Raw genomic sequence first — 25,986 nt, 5'->3', positions numbered from 1 at the left:
GAACTGCAAGGTCAGATGGGAGGTGTGAGAACAAAACTGCCTTGGAGGAACGAGCATCAAAATCCTGCAGCTTGCCAGGGTGGCTGCCAGTGAGGCTGGCTTACCCCTGCTACTGAGAGCCGTTTTAGCAGCTGTGAATTTAACAAGAGAGGTATTAAAATAACTGCACTTGTTTATAAAAGCAGGCAGGCTAAGTGACACTTCCATTACAGAGCACACAGCACCAGGAGAGTCCCTGACGCTGCAGACCAATCTCATCTGCATTACGCTGCACTGTTTTCTCTGCAGCTGTGCTCTACTGGCATAACAGCAGGGCTTGATTGCCCTTACCCCAGAGCTGGGGGGAAGCTTTGGTACAGGCTTTGGTGGCAATAAAACCAGGCACTAAATCCACGAGTAACCGCTCCTGTGACTTGCATTCACTTGCCTGTTCACCTTGTGTAATCAGCCTCACGGATCTTGTGCATGATGCTGTCTCTGCAGCACCCTGCAGTACACTGTCCCCCCCCCCCCCACAGCTCAGTCTCTTTGCAGGATGTTGCATAAAACTGCATTATGACATCACTCCATTTGACACTGTCTGGTGGGGACATTCGGACACTAAACATGAGACCACTGAAGTTAACAAAAGGCTTACATTGCATAGAGTCATAGAATGATTTGGGTTGGAATGGACCTTCGAGATCATAGAATCACAGAATCAAGCAGGTTGGAAAAGACCTCCAAGCTCATGCAGTCCAACCTAGCACCCAGCCCTAGCCAATCAACCAGACCATGGCACTAAGTGACTCATCCAGGCTTTACTTGAATGCCTCCAGGGATGGTGGCTCCAGAACCTCCCTGGGCAGCCCATCCCAATGCCAATCACTCTCTCTGGGAAGAACTTCCTCCTAACATCCAGCCTGAACCTCCCCCAGGCACAACTTGAGGCTGTGTCCCCTTGCTCTGTTGCTGGTTGCCTGGCAGAAGAGACCAACCCCCAGATCTTCCAGTGCCAACCCTCTGCCATGGGCAGAGACACCTCCCACTAGCACAGGTTGCTCCAGGCCTCATCCATCCCGGCCTTGAACACTTCCAGGGAGGGGGCAGCCACAACCTCCCTGGGCAACCTGTGCCAGTGTCTCACCACCCTCACAGTAAAGAATTTCATCCTAATAGCCAATCTCCACTCTTCCAGCTTCAATCCATCGTCCCTTGTCCTATCACTACAGGCCTTGTAACAAGTCCCATTACAGTTGAAAGCCCTTCAAAACTCTCAGCCACATATTGGAATCTCTTCTATTGATTCCTCTCCCACCCATTTCGAAGCCTGCTGCTGTAGAGCAGTGTGTGTATTAACAAACACAACAAAACACGAGGTCAGACGCCCTTAATCACACCACTTTAAATCCAGACTTACTTTGATAAGATCAATTGGATTATTGATATTTACAATGGTATACAAGGGAGAAGAATTTGACCCCTAATCTCTATCACATGGGTTACTGCCCTGCAGCAAACTGCAGGTCCTAGAACTGTGTTCAGCTGCCATCAGTGTAACCTGCATCAACTGCTCTGCATCTAGCAAATTAGTGCAATGATCAAACACTGAGCACTACAAACAATGCTTCTATCCAAGGCATGCACTGAACTTCTGCAGTGCCTTGCACAGATTAGTGGCCAACAGAAGCCTCAGACACAAGACATTCTCCCTGCTAGCTTTACTCTGCCTGGCCCTCACCACTCCTTGGGCCTGATTCTGCCTTTCTCATCTAAGGTATGAGCATCATAGTATGCTTGCTTCTCCCTAGCTGGACAATCAGGGTCATTCTGGGTTAAACTGCTACCCACAGCTGCAGAATTGGATCTGCTGATATGAATGGAAGGTGTGGAAGGGAGACTTCTACCTTTTGTGCCACTTTCTAGCAGTGTAGCTTTCTGAAAAGGTTTCTTGAATGTACATAGGTCTCATCTGTACCAAACCCTTTTTCCTTCTGTTTTGTTGACAGTAACTATAGATTGATTCCACAAAACAAAACAAAACCAAACAGAAATGTCAAGAATTCTAGTGTTTGGGTTTGTTTAGTTGCTTTTTCAGTGTGACTAAGAAGGGAAAAAAGATTTAAAGCAAAGCCATTAAGAGTAAAAAAGAGTCCATGCTAATAAAGACACTAAGCTCTACTCTAGATGCCTGTGGGTGCTGGCTGTGCCCTTACCAGTGCACACGTTCAATCAGAGCACACTTTAAAAGGCATACGTGGTGCAAATCATCATCTCAAAGACTGACACTGCAATTGCCTCAGAGGTCTGACGACTGGACATAGCTTAGCTTTTACATATTAATCTGGCAGCATTTGAACTGCAAGCAGGATGCAGGCAGATGCTCCGTGCAGGTAGGGGGGCTCTTTTTCCATCCCAGACCACTGCTGAGTTAAAGGTTTATAAAGCACTGCAAGCTTGCTGCTAGCACTATACAAAATTGATGCCATCTTAAAATAGCACAAAGGCAGATCTCAGAGACAATAGCAAGGTTCCCTTCCAGGAGCTCACCTGGGTGTGTGCCCCCTCATGCTACACAGAGGGACAGAATAATGTTATTATAGCATGGCTGTTTATCTACAGATAGAAATGCTGTAACTAAAGCTGCAATGCCTCCCCGTTGTAACCAACTCCTTTTCACCTCTCCCACATCACAAATTCATTGCTTCCTAAATGAGAATATGTTCATTGAGTAGGTATGTGAGAGGCCTGTTCTTTGAAAGAGAGATGCAGGTGCTGGTGCTCTGGGCCAGCACAGATTTGTTACACTGACTGTGGAGAAGAAAAGCTTCCAGACACTCAAGTATTTATCAGAAACGTGATAAACTAACACCAACACTCAAACAAGTTCAGAAAAATAGTTTCCCCTTCCAGCACACTCAGCTTTCCTCCTCCCCACTGCAAATTCAAGCCAGGCAAGCGCCAGGTGGGACGGCTGCGGGCAGGCAGCCAGAGCAACACAGTTCCACTCGCCTGGACAGAGGCACCTCCACCCTGCTTCAGAGGCACTGAAGCTCTGATCAGAGGCTCAGGATTTCATGCACTCTGGGATTTCAGTGCTTCATAAACTGGATTTTTTCTGCCTGTTTTCCTTTCTGTTATATGATCCCTTGCAAAGATGTAAATGGTGGGAGCTTCGCAGCAGGCAAATTACAGAATGATCTGCCCAAGGAAAGCTCCTTCCTAGCAGACATAAGTCAGAGGTCTGTGCCTTGACATAAAGGGTTCTTGAAGCTCTACCATTTCATTTCACTTTATCCTTTCTAATTCAGCTGCTGAGGGTCTCAGTATTTAGGGAGAATGAGGGAGTCTCAACATCACAAACACAGGATCAGCATTCAATTCATTTCCACTGAGAGTTTGATAGGTTTTTCTCCCTTGGAAAATCCTCCCTTTTAGTTCTTTGGACCCTGCTGAACTCCTGGCCCAGTGCTACCTTTGGGCACAATGACAGAACATCTTCCTTAGGTGTTTTGAAAATGCTGCCTTTCAAAGTTACCCAACATTTTCTTCCTCTTCTATTGTAAAATGCAGAAAGGAGAGTTCCTTACCATGGTTGTATCAGTCCTCATTTCACATGCTTCTAGAACAACTCTCCATTATTAACCCCTCCATCCCACCTAAATAATCTCTTTTTTTTGCCTGGAAGGTGCCTGATGTTTCTTCTCCCTGAACACTTTCTGTTTGTGGAATGTATTTCACAGAATCACAGAAACGTGCAGGTTGGCAAAGCCCCTCAGGATCACCAAGCCCAATCTATAGCCCTACAAGATTCACCTTAAGCAGTATCTCTAAGCCACTGCATCCAAAAAAACCTAAAACACATCCAGGGTTGGTGACTCAATCACCTTCCTGGGCAGCTCATTCCAGAGCCTGACTACTCTCTCCGTGAAAAACTTTTTCCTAGTGTCCAATCTAAACCTCCTCAGCCTCAGCTTGAGGCCATTCCCCCTTGTTCGGTCTCCAAGTGCTTGTGAGAAGAGCCCAGCAGCAGCCTCTCCACAATGTCCCTTCTGAGAGTTGTAGACAGCAATGAGGTCTGCCCTCAGCCTCCTCTGTTCCACACTAACCATCCCCAGCTCCCTCAGTCACTCCTCATCAGATTTATTCTCCAGGCCTTTCCCCAGCTCTGTTGCCCTCCTCTGGACCTGCTCCAGCATCCCCACACCTCTCGTATTGCAGTGAACACTGACTGGGAACGGGCCCAGAGACCCGGGAGAAGGCTGGAGAGGAAACGTCCAGGAGCAGCTCTGGCTGCTGAGTCTGCTGACAGTCACAATAAACAGACACCAACCTCTTCCAGGGTGCAGATCCTAAGAGTTTCCCAGTGACTGTCCTATGTGTAGCAAATCTAAGCACACTGACAACAGGCTCACTTTCCTTCGGCACTCTCAGAAAAGCCTCCGGCAGCCTCCAGCCCGTGGATTGTAAATCACTAAATCAATTGCCTTAAAAAGAGGTGCGAGTTCCTCATTCAGCTCAGCGAGGTGTTAACAGCACAGTGCAGCAGCAGCAGCCTGCGTGTCAGCACTCCTGGCCAGCCCGGGAGGAAGATGATCAGCAAAAACATCAGACACTTTTGCAGTTGTGCAAGGATTTGGGGAACACAGCTGGGTGTCAGCATCTGTATTTTTCAGTTCAACCTCTGACACTGCAGCCCTAATTCTGCTTCTCTTTCTATGGCCCTGATTAGCATTAATGTATGTAAATCTTAATGCTAATGCCTTACACTTCAAGGTAAAAACTCCAATCTATATCATAATGACATACTTTTTTTGGGGGAAAAAAGGGTTTTAAAGGCCCATAATTATGAAATAAAAGGGAGAACATATAACTACTACAGCTAATGCCCTTCATATGTTAAAGTGGGTATTGTAGCTAGGATAAGAAAAGATTTGTCTTTCAAGTTCTGATCCAGCAAGATGCTTCAGCATGCAGTAGGTTTTAAACATACAAATAAAGCTGGCTGGGAAATCCTGGTTGTTTTTCTGCAGGAAACTCTGGGGAGGGTGTTGATTGCCATGCAAACGTTTGATTTCACTAATCATATTTAAACAAACAAACAAAAAACCAGGAGGTGTTTTCAAAACTGCCAAGTTTCCTCCCAGAAAGCCAAATTTGTGCTTGCATCTTTTTCCCCTTAAAAAGGAAGAGGGAGCAGAAAAGTTTCCGTGAGTAAACAAAAAATAATTCATCACAAAAATCTGTTTCTCCTTTTCCACCCTGCAAACTCCTCCGCCAGGCTGAAGTTTAACTGTGCTTAAATGCTCCGTTGAAACAAAGGCTCCGCCAGGCATGTTAGGGCTGGTCCCTGCGGTCTCGGCTCTGACACTGCGGGCTGGCTGCCCGTCTGCAGTGCAGCATCCCCAAGGCACTCGGCGTTGGCTGAGTGCTGCCGCCCAGCCCCTGCGCTGGGTCCCAGCTGCTGTTCACCTCCAATTCATTTGTGCCTGACCTACCCCGCCCGGGCTGCAGCGCGGGGGCTCGGCTCTCCTCGCTGCTCTGTGCCGTGAGCTAATATCCCATGTTAGATGTCACACAGATGAATAGGAGGCAGACAAGGGGAGCCTGCTAGGCCCCAGCCCAGTCCTGAATAACTTATATTTACCTAAAAGAATGGGTACATCCACGGGCAAATCATCAAGTAGCACCTAATGAGAAGAGGAGGCTGATGAGATGTGCTAAAGGAAAGAGACGGTGACCAGCTTTGCGCCCACCAGCCCCCATGAGCCGCCAGGCTGCACAACGGCGACACCAGGCAGCCACAGAGCCATCAGGCTGGAGAGGCTTCAGCCAGGTCGCTTGTCTCCCCTTCATGGATTCACACCCACCAGCTCGCTTGGCTTCGGTTTGCACTCAAGCACGGAATCAGCCAAACCCTTCCTAAAGCTGCAGCTAGGGAAAGGATATGAAAAATATACACAGAATGAATCCAGGCCGGTGACAACCTGGGGATGGGGAGGGAAGGAGAAGGACTTATTCATTTTCATGACAATAGCCACAGAGAAAAGAAATGCTCTCTTGCCTCTCCCCAGGGACCTGAATTGAATTCCCAGGGCTGCCAATCAGATCAAGAATTTAACAGCATCTATTCTGTGGGGAGGCTGTCTGGAGCCAGCGTGTCAGCATCTGGATGATGCCCTGAGCCTGCACAAGCAGAGCAGCCAGAATCACGAATCTGCCTGGCTTGCCCTCCAATGAGGGGTTCTGGACACAGGCACAGACACAGCTTCTCTCTCATTTATGGCACCCTAAAGCTGGACAGTCAGGGAAGCCTGTATTCTTTCACGACAACACAAGCTTCAGCCCCAAACCACTGGCATTTGGACAGAGTGTTGCTGTAGACCCTGCTCCTACAAACCAGGATCTTCACTCAGACCCAGACTGGTCTGTTGCCAGTCCTTAAGTGGTTCCTATTTGGTACAGGGATTTTGCACCAACGCAGGAAGAGAAAGAGACCCAAACATGCCACAATGCTGCCTCTTCTTCTGGGATGGTTTGCAAAGAGTTAAATTGCAGCTTATGTGACTTTTAGCCCACTGCTTGCAAAATTAATTCATGTTTCAGGCTGCAGAGAACGTGAACCATTCAGAGTGCCAGGGGGATGATAAGCTCTTAGGGTCAATTACTGCACAGATGGGTCCTGGTTTGGCTGCCACTGATTTTACTAACAATTCCACCTATATATTTCTACTTAATCAGCCTACACAGGTTAGTTGTACAGGAGTCTGAAATGTACAACAGTTTTCTCCTAAATATTCCTGAGTTAGTCTATTTATTACTAGGAAGTCTGCAGGGCTGTTTCTGCAGAAACAAATAGGACCATGTGGGTATTTCAGTCACTAGCAGGTCAGTCTTTTCCCTGCTGTAGTTTCATCTCTTCCACTGTTGTTAAAAGCTTATCAAGAAAAGAATCAAACAGCATCACAGTGCAAAGAATGCCAAGTCCCCTTTTGTCCTTTCCTGGTGCATTTCTGGCAGTGGCATTTTCAGATGTTGCTTGAAGCATAGACTCATAGAATCAACCAGGTTGGAAGAGACCTCCAAGATGCAAGGTGGTGAGGAATTCAAGGATGAAAACCCTGCAAAGATTTCCTAGCAGTAAGAGACTGCTCTCAGTTTCCTCAGAAACTGGAGAGCCAAAGGAATGGGCCTTGCACTGCAGACATGAGAACCAGACTCAGGCTGCAAAACATCCCAGCAGGATTTCAGGAGACGTTTTACTATCGAGAGCCAGCAAGTACAGCACACAGAGGATTACACAGAGGTATCACAAAGGCATCCTTGGCATCATCCCACCTTCCTGGTGCACCATCACTGAAGCAGCATAAAAGAAGAGCTCATATTCCAGCTGGTGCAGGAAAATTCTTAGCTTCTACCAGAGAATCCAACACACCTGGTGATGACAATGGATGCTGTAACTTACTGCCTTCCAGATTTCCATATATTAAGCTCAAATTGTTTTGCTAACTTCAATAAATGGGTGCATGCCATCCATGGGGAATTCCTCACACCTTTTTTGTTTAAGGAACAAAAATATTGTTTCTGTATGGATATTAAGAGTTGAGGGCCCAAGGTTTCATTGAGAGCAGCATGGAAAAGGTTATGCAAATGACTACCAGAAAGACAGGCTGTATTTTAGTGCAACTTACAGGCTGATCCAAACTGAGAACTCTGTATTATTGTTATTCACCCATTTAAGGTCCTATTTTCACTTCGGTTTCCATAGAAACCTGTTGTCCTAAATCTGCAGCACTTATAGCCTTTTAGTGTCATGGGTTCTTTCTTTACAGCTCTAATTACACCATCATCCACAAGGGGAAATGGCTGGGATGCTTTTCCCACCACAGAAACATTCAGGAAGTGCTGCTCGGTAGACAGAAGGAATATAAAACCTAATCATAAACCTTCAGACATTGTCCTTCTTGGACAATTCCCCTGTGTCACAGTTGTATGTTTTATTGTTTGGGTTTTGAACGTGGGCCATGGCAGAAAGAAGGATGGAATTTGCAGAGGTAAAAAGAATGTAAAGATTTGGGTTAGCTTTTGCTTTTCCTCTCTCTCTTCTAGACTATGGTAAAGAATAACTAAGTAGGACTGAAGAAACTGGACAAACACTTCCAAATTAACTGCTCTGGTGTCATATGGATATTGAATACATAAGCTTGAACAAGGCTATCAAGGCATATGGTCCAGAAAGACCTCCCACTGCCGAAGGAATGAAGCTTGTGTGCCCTTTTATTCATTTAACTCAGCTCTCAGGTCTGCATACAATTTTCTTCTCAGCATATGAGGGGTTAAGGTTCCCACCTATGCATTCCAGATAGACTCAATAAGACTTTTCCAAGGTGCTAATAGGAAACACACAGAGACCTTTGTCTTCCTGCACGCTGGTAAAATGCCTGTTGTGCTATGCAGATTATTATTGTTATTATTATTCCTGGCACTGTCACTTCTAGCCATGGTGCTTCAAAGCAGTGATATTAAAAACATAAAGGCAGGCAACCCCTTGGAAATGAGGAACTGCAACAGCAACACCAAGAACTTTTTATAGCCCTCCTTACTGAAACATCTGGAGGAAGCATCATCTAATGGTTAGGGAAGATAGCTAAAAAGCCAAGACTCCTGTATTATGCTTCTAGGTCTGTCACTGCCACCAACTTCACATAACCTTGGGCAGGAACCTTAGAAGACCTATAAAAGTGGTACTTACTCTATTTTGCTTCTTTATGGCAGGTAAATCATAGACTCATAGAGTCATAGAATCAAGCAGGTTGGAAGAGACCTCTAAGATCATCCAGTCCAACCTAGCACCCAGCCCTAACCAGTCAACCAGACCATGGCACTAAGTGCCTTATCCAGGCTTTTCTTGAACACCTCCAGGGATGGTGACTCCACCACCTCCCTGGGCAGCCCATTCCAATGCCAATCACTCTCTCTGACGAGAACTTTCTCCTAACATCCAGCCTATACCCACCCCAGCACAACTTGAGACTGTGTCCCCTTGTTCTGTTGCTGGTTGCCTGGGAGAAGAGCCCAACCCCCACCTGGCTACAGCCTCCCTGCAGGTAGTTGTAGACAGCAATGAGGTCTCCCTGAGCCACATCTGCTATAAGCTACACAACCCCAGCTCCCTCAGCCTCTCCTCGTAGGTTTTGTGCTCCAGGCCCCTCACCAGCTTTGTTGCCCTTCTCTGGACACCTTCTAGCACCTCAACATCTCTCTTGAATTGAGGGGCCCAGAACTGGACACAGTACTCAAGGTGTGGCCTGACCAGTGCTGAATACAGGGACAGAATAACCTCCCTTGTCATACTGGCCACACTGTTCCTGATGCAGGCCAGGATGCCATTGGCTCTCTTGGCCACCTGGGCACACTGCTGGCTCATCTTCAGCCTACTCTCTATCAGTACCCCCAGGTCACTTTCCTCCTGGCTTCTTTCCAGCCACTCAGTCCCCAGCCTGTAGTGCTGCTTGGGGTTGTTGTGGCCAAAGTGCAGAACCCTGCACTTGGCCTTCTTAAATCTCATCCCGTTGGCCTCTGCCCACCCATCCAGCCTGTCCAGGTCTCTCTGCAGGGCTCTCCTACCTTCTAACAGATCAACACCTGCTCCTAGCTTGGTGTCATCTGCAAACTTACTGATGCTGGACTCAATCCCCTCGTCCAGATCATCAATGAAGATATTGAACAGGACTGGGTCCAGCACTGATCTTTGGGGAACACCACCAGTGACAGCTGCCAACTGGATGTGGCACCATTCACCACCACTCTCTGGGCTCTGCCATCCAGCCAGTTCTTGATCCAGCACAGAGTGTTCACTAAGAAATCACTAAGCTGGAATAACTAAGCTGGAAAACCATTTCCTCTCATCTCATCGCTGATTACCTGGGAGAAGAGACCAACACCAGCCTCACTCCAACCTCCTTTCAGGAAGTTGTAGAGACTGATAAGACCTCCCCCTCAGTCTTCTCTTCTCCAGACTAAACAACCCTGAAGAAGTCATGTAAGAGTTGTTGAAACTTCCCTTGGCAAGCAGTAACAAAAGATGTGCCTACACAGTTCTCTGCCATTGCTGCAGTGGTGCAAACCTGTTTGAGGATGCGGCCAATCCTCCTCGCCCCAAACCACTGCCTACCTCCTCCAGCTGCTCACTTACTCCTTCTTCCCACCTCTTCTGGTTTCGTTTCCATCGATTGGCCAGAGGAAGGTTTCCTGTGGGCACTCCCTAATATTCCTCAGGCAGAGCCAACAGGTTTGCTGCGGCACACAAATGAAACTGCTTAAGACACACACTCAGCTGTGCCTGGGGCTCTTCCGCTGATCAGAGTCACAGTGAGGTAACATCTTTTAGCTCAGCGGAATCGGGGAGATGAGGTTTGCCTCTCCTCTGTGGGTGATGCAAGTGTTTTCTTTAGGGAAGGAGGACCATGTTAATGAATTAACATCTGCAGTTATTAATATGCCCTCATCTCTGCATAATTTTATATAGCCTAAGGCTGTGGCAGTGCTTTTGACAAAGAGCCTTACTCCTTACAGATACAATTTATGCAGACGTGGAAGTGGGGTACAGACCAAGCTCCCCTGTTTTGCTGCTGGGCTCTTGCCTACTTGGTCCAGTCCAAGAATGCTTAAATTGAGGCCATCCCACAGAGAAGCTTTTAGATGGGTTAGTCCTGGGTGATCAGTACAGTGAGACACAAAGCAGTTGCTTCAAGTATTACAGTGGATTTTAAAAGCATATGGTGAGGAAGAATATTTGCTGTTGTTTGAGAGAGTCTTAAATCAGATTTGAAACTGGAATAAAACATTTAAAGTGAATTCTCCCCTTCAAGCTTAAAACTCCAAGCCCTCTCCTCTTCTTTGCAAACCCTGAAAAGCTTTCTTGGTAAACCTTGACCCTGTAATAGTGTCTCCAACACACAGATTACCATGCAGAGACAGAACTTCTGCCATGGTCTTTCCAACAAGGTCTTTTGACATTGTTTACTCTGTATAAAGTGTACCTGATAAAATGAGAGGCTCATAAAACCAGAACCTTTCTAGTGGACATCTTATCTAGTAGCAGTTTGGACTGCTCTGCCAAACAGCACCACGCAGGTCCAGAGGACACTGTGAGTGATGGTTGGAACACTGAAGCTCTGCTTCCTTTTTCTGCACTTGAGAGGTGCTCCCTGAGTGTGCCTGCTTCAAGCGAGAAGTGTGTTGTATTAGGAGAGTGAAAAAAAGAGATGACCTGTGCCTTTCCTGACATCAGGAGCAACAGCATCATCTATGGGCAACTGCAGTGCTTAATGGCTCCATAACCACCAGAAAATAAGCAGATGTCTAAATCTAATTTACTTGGCATTCACTGCATCCAGTTCTGGAGCCCCCATTACAAGAAGGATGTGGATGTGCTGGAGCGTGTCCAGAGAAGGGCCATGGGGATGCTCAGAGGGCTGCAGCAGCTCTGCTGCGAGGACAGACTGAAAGGGTTGGGGCTGTGCAGGCTGGAGAAGAGAAGGCTCCCAGGTGACCTTCTTGTGGCCTTCCAGGATCTGCATGGGCTACAAAAAAGCTGAGGAGGGACTTTTCAGGATATCAAGGAGTGACAGGACTGGGGGGAAAGGAGCAAAGCTGGAGGTGGATGCGAGTAGGAAGTTGTTGAGCATGAGAGTGGTGAGAGCCTGGCAGGGGTTGCCCAGGGAGGTGGTTGAGGCCCCATGGCTGGAGGTGTTTAAAGCCAGGCTGCATGAGGCTGTGGGCAGTGTGCTCTAGGGTAGGGTGTCCTTGCCCTTGGCAGTGGAATGGGAACTAGATGATCCTTGTGGTCCCTTCCAACCCTGACTGATTCTATGATTTCAATTAAAAAAGAAAAAAAGTTGTTGAGACAATGCTAATCCTGAGGTGGCAGGAGAGAGGACACAGACCACAACACTGTATTTACAACGTGGTGTGGTCCTCCCACCTTATGGTCTCCCTGCCACCACACACATATCCAGCCAAAAGAGCAGGAACATAAAAATCATAACATCCTGACCACACACACACTCCACAGAGCAAATGTAGCAAAAGAAACACATTTATTTGACTGTGGGAATCACTCTTTGTCACTGCTGTGCTCTTGTTATAATTTCTGTGAATAAAAAGCTACAAAGATACTCTCCATGATTGCTTGCATCAGCAGAAAGCCACTTGCCTGAGTCTTTACAGAAACAGAACAAACCTAATCCCAGGAAAATCTGCCCCATAACTATTTCCAAGGGTAGGGAATGTAAAACATTAGTCATTTCACCACAAAGAGTGACCACACTTACCAAGCACAGGCAGCTGTTTAAAAGACGGCCTATGACAACCAGAAAAGCTCATTCCCCACCCTTAAAAGTGGCACAGAAACCAAACAGCTTTAGAATAATGAGCAAATTCACAAAGAAAATTCCATTGCCAGGTTAATGAGCTTTTCCAGTTGGTATCCTCCATCCTGACACTCCACAGGAGCAAGAAGCTGCCACAACTGACCAACGTTGCCTGAGCACAACGTGCTCCCGAGCTCCAAAGCAGAGGTTGTGCTAACCCCACCAGCTAAGGACTGTAATCCTCAAGAGCTGTGTGCAGCCCAATGCAACTGTGCCCTCGTCAAACTGTTACCTGTTCCAAGTGTTTGCAGATCTTTCCCAGCTGGTGAGGCTGCCATTAGGACTTTGTTGCTAATGACACTCGAAAGGTTTCCCTTAAAAATCGTTCAGGCCCACTCAAGCTACAGGTCTGGAGGGTGAGACAGAAAATGCAGGCTCAGCCTTCACAGCCTGCTCTACCAGTTGTTGCCATGCAAAACAAGAGCAGCTCCAAGATGGAAGAGCAGGATGTGGGAACCAAACCACTGCTCAGGCACTGGCCACCCTTGCAAAGCTGTTTCCAAACTATGCCTTGGGAGAAAAAGAGGTCACCAGACTGCTTGTTCACAACTAATGTGTGCTTCCACACTGGAGCAGCCTGTGCCAGGGGGTACAGGTAGGTACAACACACAGGGACATGGTGCTGGCTGGGCACTACTCAGGGACAAAAGGAACATGTTTTCATGCATGTTCTCAGTGTTGGGAAAAGCAGGGATGTGGCAGTAACTTTTCACGTGGGAGAGGTTATACACAACCTGCCACTAGAGACATCAACTCACCCTGTGGGCAAAGAAAGGGCAGGTTGGGGATGGAACCTCCTTGTTTTGTGCTGGGGGTGCCATTAGTGACACTGCTGTTCTCCTCAGGGCCAGTGAGCCTCTTTCTCACCCACGCTGGGTGAAGAGATTAATTCCAGAATGAACAGAAGCATGAGAGACTTTGCTTCCTCAGTCAGCACCACAGACTGAGCCCATGCTCTGCACTGGCAGGAACACAGCTCCAGGGATCTGCATCCTGTATTCACTGCCTGTGTCCACAAAGGTTGGGTCAGCCTTTTGTTAGGTCCCACTTCCCGATACCGTACCCTGTGGAGAACGCAACCTTGGATGGATGTTAGGGTGCACAGGAGGGGCTGTGCCATGCCTGTGTGAAAACATCTGAGCTCACAAGAGAAACTCGGCAGCTCCAAGATGGAGCTTTCCCTTCATCATTCCAGTTAATTATGGCTTACCTCACAACTGCCCAGCAGAAATCCCCTTTGTCCTTTCCACTGCTGTGCTATTAAGTGCATCGCGCTGGGCGCTGACAGGTGACAAATGAAGCGTAAGTTGGTTCACCACACTGACCCTTCTTGGCAGGGTTTACAGGGCTGGGCCTGACCTTTTCTTGCAGGCTAAGCAAATTTCCCTTCTCTGATATTCTGCTCACAGGGTGCTGCTTTGTGGTGAAGCACCGGAGTAGAAGCTTCTCACTTCCCACCATGAGGTTAGGAGTCCTCCTCCTCTCCTGGCACCTCAGCCAAAATCGTCAGGAAAGAGCAGATACAGCAGAACATGAGGAATATTCTTTCAGTAAGTGAACTGAGCAAGAAGATTTTTTTTTTCTGGACACAAGAGAAAGGAGCTGAGGAGAAGTGGGAGCACTGCTGCAATGCCACCCATCCCCTCCAAGCAAAGGAACTGCCCTCCTAAAACGCTGCCTGTTCTGAACAGCTGTCAGCAAACACAGGTTTTCCCGAAGAAGGGCTCAGCAGTAACCTGTTTTGTAACCTCTCTAACTCATAGAGAAGGGAGCAGGAGGGGTGACTTGTGCCCGGTACAAAACCCAACCACAAAGACATCCCATGCAGCAGACACACACGAAGCTGAGCTCTGCATGTCAGAGTGCTCCCCAGAGGAGTCAAAGAGCCAGAGGAAGGGAGCAGTGATACAAATAGCCTGACTTTTCAGGCACATCAAAGGCCAGAAAACAAGTCCCCCTCAGCCCCAGGGACCAAGGTAGGAAAGATCTAATAAAGAATTCAAATGCCATAATCACATAATCCAATAAGCTACAGTTAAAGCAAAACAGCTCTTTAGCAAACATCCATGAGTGGGAGAGGAACCGCTCCAAAGTGCTGGGTAGGGATGGCTCCCTTCCCTTCTCCCAGTTAACATGTCACCTCCTCTCGGTTAGACACATCCAAAGGATTGTCCTTGATAGCAAATTCCCACAGGAAAGAAGGGAAAAGAGAAAAGGGCATCTCAGTAAAAAGAAACAGCACAGATCAAGCTGATGCTGAGAGCTGAGCAGTGCAGAACAGATGTGGATTGACTTGCCATGGAGGAACCAAGCTATGGTGTGGGAAAGATGAGAATAGGTAAAGGCTGAGAAAGAAAAAGTGAAGAAAATCATGCACTCCAGACTGCTGCCAAGGTAAGTCCTTGGCTGTATCCTCTCATGATGCTCCCTGGGGTTTATTTTATTCTGAATACCTCCCTTCCTCTCTTCCAGTCCCATATGATCTCTTCTCCATTCTCATCTCTGAATCTCTACCCCTTGTACTATCTGGGGCTCCCTCATACATTCCACCCAAGTAGCTGCTCCCTGAGGTGCATCTCTTCCATCATCTCCCTGCTGAATTCTCCAAGCAGGGAAATTACTTCACTTTGCCAGCAGTGGCAGCTGCACTGAGTATTACAAGCCTAAGGCAGGATGATCCTGATGCCCACATACAGCCAGCTGCTTGAAGTGCCACAGAAAGATCTCCCTTTGACATTGGAATTGGCCAGGAATGTTGCCTCTGACACTCTAGGTAGGACTATCAACTTTTCCTTCCAAGCTCAGACATGTGGACAGGAGAAGACTCCAAGGGAAATCCTGACCTTGCCTGAGGAAAACAGATGCAGACTTACAGTCCTGCCTTTGATAGAAAAGCCACCCCTGGCCTAACTCGAGTAATCAAGGAGAAGAAGTTTTGCTGACATAGGCATCCTGTAGGTATTTGCTTTTACACCAGCCCCTGAGTACAGCCAGCAAGCGGAGAGCAGTAAATCTCTGCAGCAGCAGAAAGGGTCATTTCCTCTTGCAGAGACTAGAGCAGGCAAGCACCTCTGGGTGCCTACAAAGGCAGAGGGGCCCTCAGCTCCTGCCATACATTAGTGCTTGCAGATGCTTCTGCAGAATCCTCACGTTGCCCAGTGCAGCTCGACATAAGTGGTACAATTAGCATTCATAAATGCTTCAGCCATGTGCTGGCAGAATTCCACCTTTATGACTTTCCTTCCTGTGCAGTCTCCCATCCTTAGCCCTTCTCCTACTGAACAAGCCATGTGCTAATCCCCATCTTCTCCGAGACTAAAATATTCCCATGAGACACCTGCTAAAGTGCTCTGCTGAAATCTAGCTAGACGTCTGATGAGGATCCAAGACATTTAAGCTGTCTTATTAAAGAAATACATTACATTAGTTGTAGAAGCAAGAATAGCACAGAATTGACTCAAATCTTCTGCAGAGCCTCAGGATGTGACACGCTTGCTCACAACAGCAGTCGTTTCAGACCTCATGCCTCAGTTCTCACAGCAAGTGCAAAGTGTAAGGACTTCATAGGATCAGAGGATGTTAGGGGCTGGAAGGGACCTCCACAGGTCACCAACTCCACCCCCCTGCCAGAGCAGGACCATAAAATGTAGCACAGGTGGCACAGGAACACATTTAGACAGGGCTGGAAAGGCTCCAGAGAAGGAGACTCCACAACCTCTGTGGGCAGCCTGTTCCAGGGCTCTGGGACCCATACAGTAAAGAACTTCTTCCTCATGTTGAGGTGGAACTTCCTGTGCTGCAGTTCACATCCATTGCCCCATGTCCTATTACAGGGCACAACTGAGGAGAGTCTGTCTCTTGACTCCCAGCCCTCAGATATTTATAAACATTGGTTAGATCTCCTCTAAGTCTTCTCTCCACCAGACCAAAAAGCCCCAGGTCCCTCAGCCTCTCCTCACAGGGCAGTGCTCCAACCCCTTCAGCATCTTCATAGCCCTTCTTGCATGAAAAGCTGGCAGGGCAGAAGGAAGAATGCTGGAGTTCAGTGAAAAAAAAAGACTTTGCTTGTCTGTAAGCAACCACTATGGAGAGCAGCACAGCTCAATGCAGCTGTTACAGCTCTAAGAGTGGGAATTAGCTTATTGGAAAACGTTGGGCAGTAACCCAGACACATGACCCCATGTGGAATAAAGCCAGAAAGGGTCATCAACTCCTTTAAACTCCTTGCTTTATGCAACACGAAGTCACTGTTGATGCAAAACATGACAGTACTTGCATAGGTTACTGAAGAGAAATTCATGACCTTGATGTGCCACACACCTATCTCTGCAGCACAGCAGTGCGAGCAGGATCACACTGAAAGCAGAGTGACTCCCAGAAAGAGGGATATAGCAGAAATGGGAAGGCAATGCCCAGTTGTTGTATATGATCTTTCACATGGTGAGCTATCAGTTGATTTATGTAGCAAGAGTCCCACAGAGTTAGTTCATGATAAATTCATGAGGCAATGTGCTTTTGATCACACAGTGCTTTTCTCATGCCTTGCTATTTCCACCTGCCTCTGTAACCACCTTCTGGGGACAGCATTCTGCCTCCCGTGGCACACTGATGCTAGAGACAAAAAGGACCGGGCTGTGTTGGGTACCTCTTCTGACACGTCACACTCTGGAAGGGAAGCAGTGCCTTAAGATGTCAGTAGTCTGGGAAGCAGCAGGACAAGCAGGTGGTCAGGCAGGTTAAGTCTCTCCTAATGAACTCAAGCATCTTCCCTACATGGAAGAAAGGGCTGAGAGGAATCAGTTCTCCATCAGCTGGCCTAAGACAAAGATGCTCCCTACTGCACATGCACAACTAAAACACATGCACGTTCAGAAGTCGCTTAGTGGACAGATCATCACCACTGAATCCCAACATGAGCCACTCTAGGAGAGACCTGAGAGATCACCTACTCCAACCTCCCTGCCATGGGCAGGGGCACCTCTCAACTAGACTCATCCAACCTGGCCTTGAACAGCCATAGGGAGGAGATATCCACAGCCTCCCTGGACAGCCTATGCAGAGTCTCACCACCCTCATACTGAAGAACTTCTTCCTAAGTTCCTACTCTCCCTCAGCTTCAAACCATTTCCACTTGAACTACTGCAAGACACTTTTATTGTTTTCCCTGCTAAGACAAGTGAGACAAAAACTCTTCTGGGGAACAAAAAAGCAGTATGGGAGATGCTGTTAGCAAGTGCTGTGGCCTGAATAATTGCCATAAAGGGCATGTCCCAGAGCCACAAGGCTGTGTTCACCACTGGCTAGGGAGCACTGGTTTGGAGAAAGCAGCTGGAGCATGCCCTAGTAAGTAGGTGACCCAACCAGATATATCACAGAATGATCCCTGTCTCATTTCCCTCATCTGTAAGACTTCATAACTCAGAGACACACAGACAGGCAAGGAGCTGCATGAGCTGAGGACTCTGCCAGCCGTGCTGGGAGGGCTGTGCCAGCCAGCAGACATTTCCTTACATCAAACACTCAGTATACCACCATTTGGTAGAGAGGTCTTTGCGGTGCCCAGATACTCAGCTCTGGTTTAGTGTGTGGTACAAGCACCTCAGTCCTTTTAAACACCCTCAGTAACTGTGGCACTTTGGGAAACACAATAATTAGCATAATTGCCAATTCAGCCTCTAATAATGTACAATGTGCTCATTAACCCAATTAACCCCACGCAGCACAACAACCATCACAAACAACGCCACTGATGTGGTGGAGGGCAATGGCTGCTTGACAGCCCTGCCACATCCCAGCCTGCTGACATGACACTGGCAAGGGCTGAAGGCAAATCCCAGCGGCAGGACCCCGGCTCAGCTTGGAGATGGGCAGGCTGCCACCTGAGCTGGTGCGGCAGCCACACGCTTGCTCCCTCCAGGGCAAGAGAGCAGCTTCTCCTCCCACAAGGTTTTGCCTGGAACGGGCTGGTACGTTTAATTAAACACTGTATCAATACCCCCATACGCAACCCCACTTCTCCACCCTCTCTCTCTCCCTGGAAGAGTCTCAGGTGGGCTTCACTCGCCTGCTTTTGCTGCTGCTTAATTCAGTCAGGCTGGTAAATAATTCAGCAGGCACTCAGCCAACAAACAAACAGGCAGGCAGCACAAATGGTCAGGCAGGGAGATGGAAGAGAGACAGAAAGAAAAAGCAAAGGGGAGAGTGACAGCTTTTGGTGGAGCTCCTTTTCTACAGGCAGGACTCCAAGCAAGAAGCCTTTCCTGCATCTTCATCCCCTCCAGTTACACTCTCATCCCCTAAAGAAAGGGGGAATCTGTCTGACTCTGCCATGACCTCTTGACAGCTCCTGGTTCAGACCCCACTAAATGGCCTCTCACTTTTAGAGAGAGCTTCAGTGCCCTGCTTCAGCCCTTCAGCTCTGAAATCTCTCAGTGATGGGCACCAGCAGCTCCTTGGCTAGAGCTGGGCACCTGTGAGTCTGCACCATTGGCTCCAGTCTGTTTAGGCCTCTGCTTTCCCAGCTGTAAAGAAGAAGATGAAATCTTTCCCCAGTGGGGTCTCACAGGTCCAAAACCAGGAGCAATGCCAGGAGCCTGACAGTTCTGGTGAAATGCCAGTCCTTACCACTTCCAGACTAGGGATCACCTCTCGATGTGAGGCTTGTCACATCACCTTGTGTTACAGACAGGCAAATGGACCAGGGCTGGTTTGCTGACCTTCCCAACATAAGGGAGCCCATTGAGTGGCACAGCTAGAAAGAGCTGCTCACTTTGGCAGCTCCCTGCACCACTCACTGTTCTGGTTATCTGTATGAGCAACCTGTGGGACTTCTGCATGCATGCAGGATGCTTCTCTATCATATCAGCATGCAGAAAGCAAGCAGGCAGCAAGCACTAACTCACAGGCCATCACTTCCCAGGCAAGACATTCCCTACTCCCAGCTAAACAGAAAGCTCCCAGCATTGCAGAGATCTGCATCAGAGAGGCTTCCTGCAGTGACACCCCAAAAGTCCCATTGGACCTCTCAGGCATTCTGCATCAGTTGGCTTTCCAGGTGTCCAGGTTCACAAGTCAGAGGGTAAATCAGAAACCCAAATCCACGAGCACTGGTGAGGCCCCTGCAACACTGCTGCTTCCTGCAAGTGGACAGTGCTCCCGGCACAGAGGTTTGGGCTTTACTCACTCCAGTGTCCCTGCTGGAGGTTGCCAGAAGGACCTGGACAAGCTGGAGAGGTGGCCCAAGGGAGCCTCATGAGGTTCATCAAGAGCAAGTGCAGGGTTCTGCACCTGGGTTAGAACAATCCTCTCTATCAATTCAGGCTGGGGGAGGAAGGGAAAGAAAGCAGGAAGTGACAGAAAGCAGCCCTGTGGAAAAGGACATGAGCCAACAGTGTGAGCCTGCAGCATAGAAGGCCAAAGGCAGCCTGGGCTACAGCAAAAAATGTTTGGCCAGCAGATCCAGAGAGGGGATCCCACCCCTCTGCTCTGCTGAGTCCTCACTGGGTGTACTGCATCTGGCTCTGGAGCCCTCAACACAGGAAGGACATGGACCTGATGGAGTGGGTCCAGAGGAGGGACACAAACGTGGTCAAGGGGTTGGAGCACCTCTGCTATGAGGACAGGCTGAAGAAGCTGAGGGTGTTCAGCCTGGCAAAGAGAAGGCTCCAGGGAGACCTAATAGCAGGGGTGGAAGGTGGCTTAAGAAATACAGGAATGACTCTTTTCACCATATTCTTTCAACCATCCTCTACTCATGGCAGTGGAGAAAGGTTAAGAAACATCTACAGAATGGTGTCAACATCCACAGACACCATGGCCCAATAAATCTGAGCAGTCAGAGCTGCACAGAGCCCTTGAGAGTGCTTGTAGCAGTTCCACTCAACTCCCTCACACAGCGGCTCCAGAGGTACTTAGCAGGTGAAAGAAAGAAGCTGTGCCTGCAGTATGTTGGCACTTTGGAACAAGAAAAGCTCACACAGAGCTTCAGGAAAACATTGAGCAGCAGAAGCTTAGACAGCAGAGTGCTGAATGCTGGCCATAGCTGTATCTTATGTCTTTGGACACAGGAAGGAAACTGCAGCACAACACTGCTCAGAAAGTAGCAACTTCAAGCAATAAAAGCTTTTAATAGGAAAAAGAATGCAATGAATTTTGGAAGGTTTATCAGAGATGAAACTACCTCACGGTGCCAGCAGAGGCATCACATGAGACTGACTGAGCTCCTACTTCCTTCCCCCTGCGACAGGGCTGCAAAGCTGATCCAAGGGTTGGAGCACCTCTGCTCTGGGGTGGTTCAGCCTAGAGGAGAGAGAAGACTCCAGAGGGACCTTAGAGCTGCCTTCCAATAGCTGAAGGGAGCCTAGAGGAAGACTGCAGAGGGAATTTTCATGAGAGTGGGGGGGAATGGTTTTAAGCTGAGGGAGAGCAAGGTTAGACCGGAGCTTATGAAGCTTTTCAGCTGGAGGGTGGTGAGACTCTGGAACAGGCTGCCCAGGGAGGATGTAGATACCTCCTCCCCGGGGATGTTTAAGGCCAGATTGGATGAGGCCTTGAGCAGCTGAATCTAGTTGAGAAGCATCCCTGCCCATGGTGGGGAAGCTGGAGCAAATGATCTCTGAGCTCCCTTGCAACTTGAGTCATTCTATGAATACCACTTCTGCTGTGCCAGACTTGGACAGGTACAACCTGGTACAGACAGCACATCCATACTACTATTGGCATTCCAGGCCATGAGTAACCATTTGTTCTACTTCTATTATCTACCCAGATCTGCTGCTTCCCCTGATCTATCCTGGTGTCAGTTAGACACAACACTTGCAGCAGAGAACTATCACAGTGTAAAAGGCAAAGAGGCTGCCTCTTAGTTCTGCTGCTCCCACCAAACAATGCTTAACCATGTGCAGGGTTGTAAGGATGAAGGGTCTGGACTGTGAATAAAAATATGCAGTCTCTCATTAGCATCAGCTACAGAGCTGCAGCCCTGCAAGGTAACAAGTGTACCTGTACTGCAAGAAGGCCCTGAGGGTTTTGAGACTCAAATGCTGTAAGCTGCTGAATTAATTTAGATGTTAATTAAAAGTGGGAATGGTGATCCTGCAGATCTGTGCTGAGGCTTTGTAAAATGAACCATTTAGAATTCTCTGACTGCATTGGTGAGTGCAGCAAGCACACAGCATGGCTGAGCACCTGCAGCATCAACTCCAGCCGCAGCAAAGCACTGCCTGCAGCTCTGGAGCCCTCGGCATGGGAAGGACATGGACCTGATGGAGCAGGTCCAGAGCAGGGCCTGAAAAATCATCAGGGAGTTAGAACACTTCTGCTGCAAGGACATCAGGGAGTTAGAACACTTCTGCTGGGATTGTTCAGCCTGGAGAGGAGAAGGCTGCAGACATACCTAACAGCAGCCTGCCGGTACCTGGAGGGGGCTTCAAGCAGGCTGCAGAGGGACTGCTTGCAAAGGCCTGCAGTGACAGGATGAGAGGCAATGGTTTGAAATGAGAACAGAGCAGATTTACATTGAATGTGTCAGGATGTTAGGAACAAGTTTTGCACTATGAGGGGCATGGAACACTGCAACAGATTACCCAGGGAGATATTCAAGGTAAGGCTCCACAAGGCTCTGATCTAGTGGAGGATGACCCTGCTGACTACAGGGGGCTTGGACTAGATGACCTTTGAAGGTCCCTTCCAGCCCCAGCCATTCCATGATTCTACAATGGTGTGAGGCAAACACTCCACTATTCTGTCTACAAACCCAGCCAATAAATCAAAACATTTGCCATGGGTTTTTCTGTGATCCTTAACCTTACAACAGCAATGAAGCTCTTATGGATGTTATTTTGAAAGAGTTTTCTCCACACCCCCCCCAACAGCTTAGCATGAGACAATCTTATCAATGCAGATGGTTTGTTTCAGCCAGCATCGTATGGAAACGGCAATATAGGAAGAGCTCAGGACACTCCCAAGCACTACAGGTTTGCCAAAACAAGCCCCAAATCTCCAAGCACTGCAGGGAGTCGGCGTTACCAGGAAGACTGGTCTCTCAAACAGCTGGCACCCCTCTAGGTCACAACTGGTGTGGTGCACAAGGAGAGCAGATGTCAGGGGGCAGTTACCCACAGTGTGCTCCGTAGCAGAGTGCCCTTGCTCTGTGCTGGCTCCTTGCTACCAGATATTTAAGCAGTTTGCATGTGAGGGTTGTTGCTGAGGTGGCAGTGGGAAGACATGAATTTCAAAGGAGGCAACAGAGCATCACACAAACATCTCTCAGACTATCCAATCCCTGAATCTATCCTCGGAGCCACACAATTACATGATAGCTGCTAAACTTTGGGATACAGAATTACCTTTTGGAAGAGCAGAAGCCAGGCAGGTTGGTTTGTTAGCATGCTTCATGCGAATGCCCTCCAAGCCTCACTGCGAGGGATGAAAAACAATGGCAGGGTGACTTGAGTGTAGGTGAACACACATGGAAATCACAGAATCACAGAATTAACCAGGTTGGAAAAGACCTCTAGGATCATAGAATCATAGAATCAACCAGGTTGGAAGAGACCTCCAAGATCATCCAGTCCAACCTAGCACCCTGCCCTATCCAATCAACCAGACCATGGCACTAAGTGCCTCATCCAGGCTTTTCTTGAAGACCCCCAGGGACGGTGCCTCCACCACCTCCCTGGGCAGCCCATTCCAATGCCAATCACTCTCTCTGTGAAGAACTTCTTCCTAACATCCAGCCTATACCTGCCCTGGCACAACTTGAGACTGTGTCCCTTTGTTCTATTGCTGGTTGCCTGGGAGAAGAAGAGAAGTCTTGGGAGAAGAAGAGAAGTCCTGGAGTCCAATCTATCATCTAACCCTTTTAATTAACTAACTCCTGGCACTAAGTGCCTCATCCAGCCTCCTCTTAAACCCCTCCAGGGATGGTGACTCCACCATCTCCCTGGGCAGCCCATTCCAATGCAAATCAGTCTTTCCGTGAAGAATTTCTTCCTAATGTCCAGCCTAAACCTGTCCTGGCACAGTTTGAGACTATGTCCTGTTCTTCTGCCACTGGGTGCTTGGGAGAAGAGACCAACTCCTGCCTGGCTACAACCTCCTTTCAGGTTGTAATCCCAGTGTAGAGAAGCTTTTTCACATTAGGGAATAACTAAGTATTTCCTCTGCCAAAAAAAAAAAAAAAGAGAAAGAAGTAGCAAGCCACAGCCAGTACTTGATGAGCAGCTGTAGAGTTGATCCTGTGCAGCTTGAAGGCAGAGGGAGTCCAGAAAGGTATTCCAGGAGAAAGAGATACACTCTGGTGGCAGGTAAGGAGCTGGTCAGAAAGCAAAGTGGTGCCAGAGAGAGAGCTGAGCTACCATGGCGAGCTGTCCAGCTAGGCATGGTGCAGAGTGGGGAGGGACCCACAGTGACTCCCTGCCAAGGGTTTAGTTACACACCACCTGTGCTACCCACGGGTTAAAAAGGAGCAGGGCTACCACTGACCAGGTCTGGACACTGCCTTCAGGTTTGTGCCTGGGCTGACCATGGGGGAGCAACGAAGTCACATGAATGCTTCTTGCAGCACTTGTCAGCAGGGTCCTGCAAACCCCTCCTGGTGCTCTGGCAGGCTCATATTCCCCGAACCTCGGCCCGAGATCTTCTTTCAAATACACACAGGCCCTCCAAGTGTAACCACAGCCAAGATCAGCCTGGTTGCAAGTCAAATATTCAGATGGTTTCCACCCCAAATCGTAAATCCCACCCTGTCACCTGGAACCGAGCCCATTCCGCTCAAGCCTCAGCCTGCGCTTGGGGGAAACTCGACCCCGGTTCAGCGAAAGGTTTGCGAATCCAGGCCGCTTTCTGGGTTCGCATCAAACCCTCCGGAACAGGCAAGGTGCCCTCGGGTTTAGGGTCCACCCGGACCTCGTTGCCAGAGTGGCGGTGTCATCTAGCGGCGACAGCTCGCAGGGCGCACTCGCAGCACCAGCGCCGCTGCCCCGCGGCCCCTCGCAGCGGCAGCGCCGGCGAGCAGCCTCCCGCCGAGGAGCGGCAGCCGCTGAGCGGCAGAGCGGCCCCACCGCTGCGGCACAACCCTTCCACGCCCCGAGTGCAGCTCTTTGCCAAGGCTGCCTGGTTAAGTGAAAGGCAAGCCGCGGTTTTCCTGCCCTTTCCTTACAATCACAGCCCGCCGGGAAAAGGGCGCACCAGGAGAACTTTGAGGGACAGCAACCAGCAGCAGGCTCACTTGGAAACAAGTCTGAAATTCCAGAGTCGCTCTCGGGGCAAAAGTTGCATCTGCTGCAATGCCACTTTTACATATACCGGTACAAATGGCCCTCAGAAATCCCAGTAACTGGAATTAGAGGGAAAAGGACTCCACTTCCACCTTGGGCTTTGAGAGGTCCCTTGCCTAGGCACACAAACGTGCTCAGTTCTCAAGCAATGGTGGCTGATTTTTGGCTTCCCAATTTACATCCTATCAGGTTCAAATGCCCTAACAACTGAAAGAGGCTCCCAAAGTCAGAGCACATCTTTTGCTAGAAACCAAGCTCCCCAGGCCTCACTTCAAGCATTCCTAAAGGTATCTGCCCCTCCCCATATCCCATGTGGCAGGGTTATGGCAACATTACCTGTTCCTGCTCCTCAGTGACGCTGGGAACTGATGTACCTGCTCTTAAGCCTGCTCCAGTTCTAAGGAACCTTTGGTGAGATGTTAGCTGAGGAGTTTTACCTTTCAACTGAGATGAAGCAGGAACAGAAATGTGATTAGGTTCCCAGGCTCAGCTGCTGGTAGTTACCATCAGCCCTGCTCCTGCAGCCTCAGGCACTGCACTGAGTCACTTGCCCCACAAGCTGCTAAGAGCTACATCTCAAAGGAAAGAAACCTCTCTTCAGATTGGAAGAAGGATCACAGTATCAGCAGAGCAAAAAGTCATTTCAGCACTCTCCTGAAAGCCAGCTGCGTTTTCAGGTTCCTGAGGTCCTTCTGAGGCTTCAACATGGATTCCACTCCGGTGTTTCCTTGGAAGGTTTGTCTTCTTATCTAGACCTTAACCCCTCCCTCTGATCTAGTCAGCCTGTCTGCAAGATAATGAGCTTGAAATTAGGGTACATTGGTGTGCCCCTCTGAGCTCTGATGTCTGATACAATCACAGCTGTAGCTGGATGCTTTTCTTTTTCTCTTGTCTGGAGTTGCACCCTTATGGGTCAGGCTTGTTGCTGAGGAACACTGACATTCAAATCCCAGTTCACACGTGGGATAAGAAGGAGAAAGCTCTTCTCAGGGCCCGGGTTTCTGTTGGGACCCATCTGGTGGCAGTGCTTTTTAAGCCCGGTAACAGCACAGACCAGGGCTACCTTCATAGCAGAGGGTTCCAAACACCTGGTCCCACCTTGGACACAGACAGCATGGGGAAAACTGTTCACAGCTGCTTGTCTGCACTCAAAGGGACCACGGCAATTACTCCTAATCAATGAACTCTTTGCAGCTGCACCAAAGTGGTTTTTTTTTTCTACAAGAAAGCTGGGGAAGGACTTTTTAGGCTGTCAAGTAGTGACAGGACTGGGGGGAATGGAACAAAGCTGGAAG

The 25,986-nt window shown here is 48.7% G+C and overlaps 1 long non-coding RNA gene across 1 annotated transcript in view; it reads right to left on the bottom strand.

Annotated features, from left to right (window-relative positions):
• Window positions 1–25,689, bottom strand: part of LOC135188711 (uncharacterized) — a 114,963-nt gene extending 89,274 nt beyond the window's left edge. The window contains exon 1 of the long non-coding RNA XR_010307796.1: window positions 25,028–25,689. This is a non-coding gene — a long non-coding RNA (uncharacterized LOC135188711). The remainder of the gene's footprint in view (window positions 1–25,027) is intronic.
• Between the last annotated feature and the right edge of the window lie 297 nt (window positions 25,690–25,986).

Source organism: Pogoniulus pusillus, chromosome 30 (assembly GCF_015220805.1).
Source record: "Pogoniulus pusillus isolate bPogPus1 chromosome 30, bPogPus1.pri, whole genome shotgun sequence".
Classification (NCBI taxonomy): domain Eukaryota; kingdom Metazoa; phylum Chordata; class Aves; order Piciformes; family Lybiidae; genus Pogoniulus; species Pogoniulus pusillus.
Note: the sequence above shows the minus strand (reverse complement) of the source record. Positions and strands in the feature narration are given on the sequence as shown.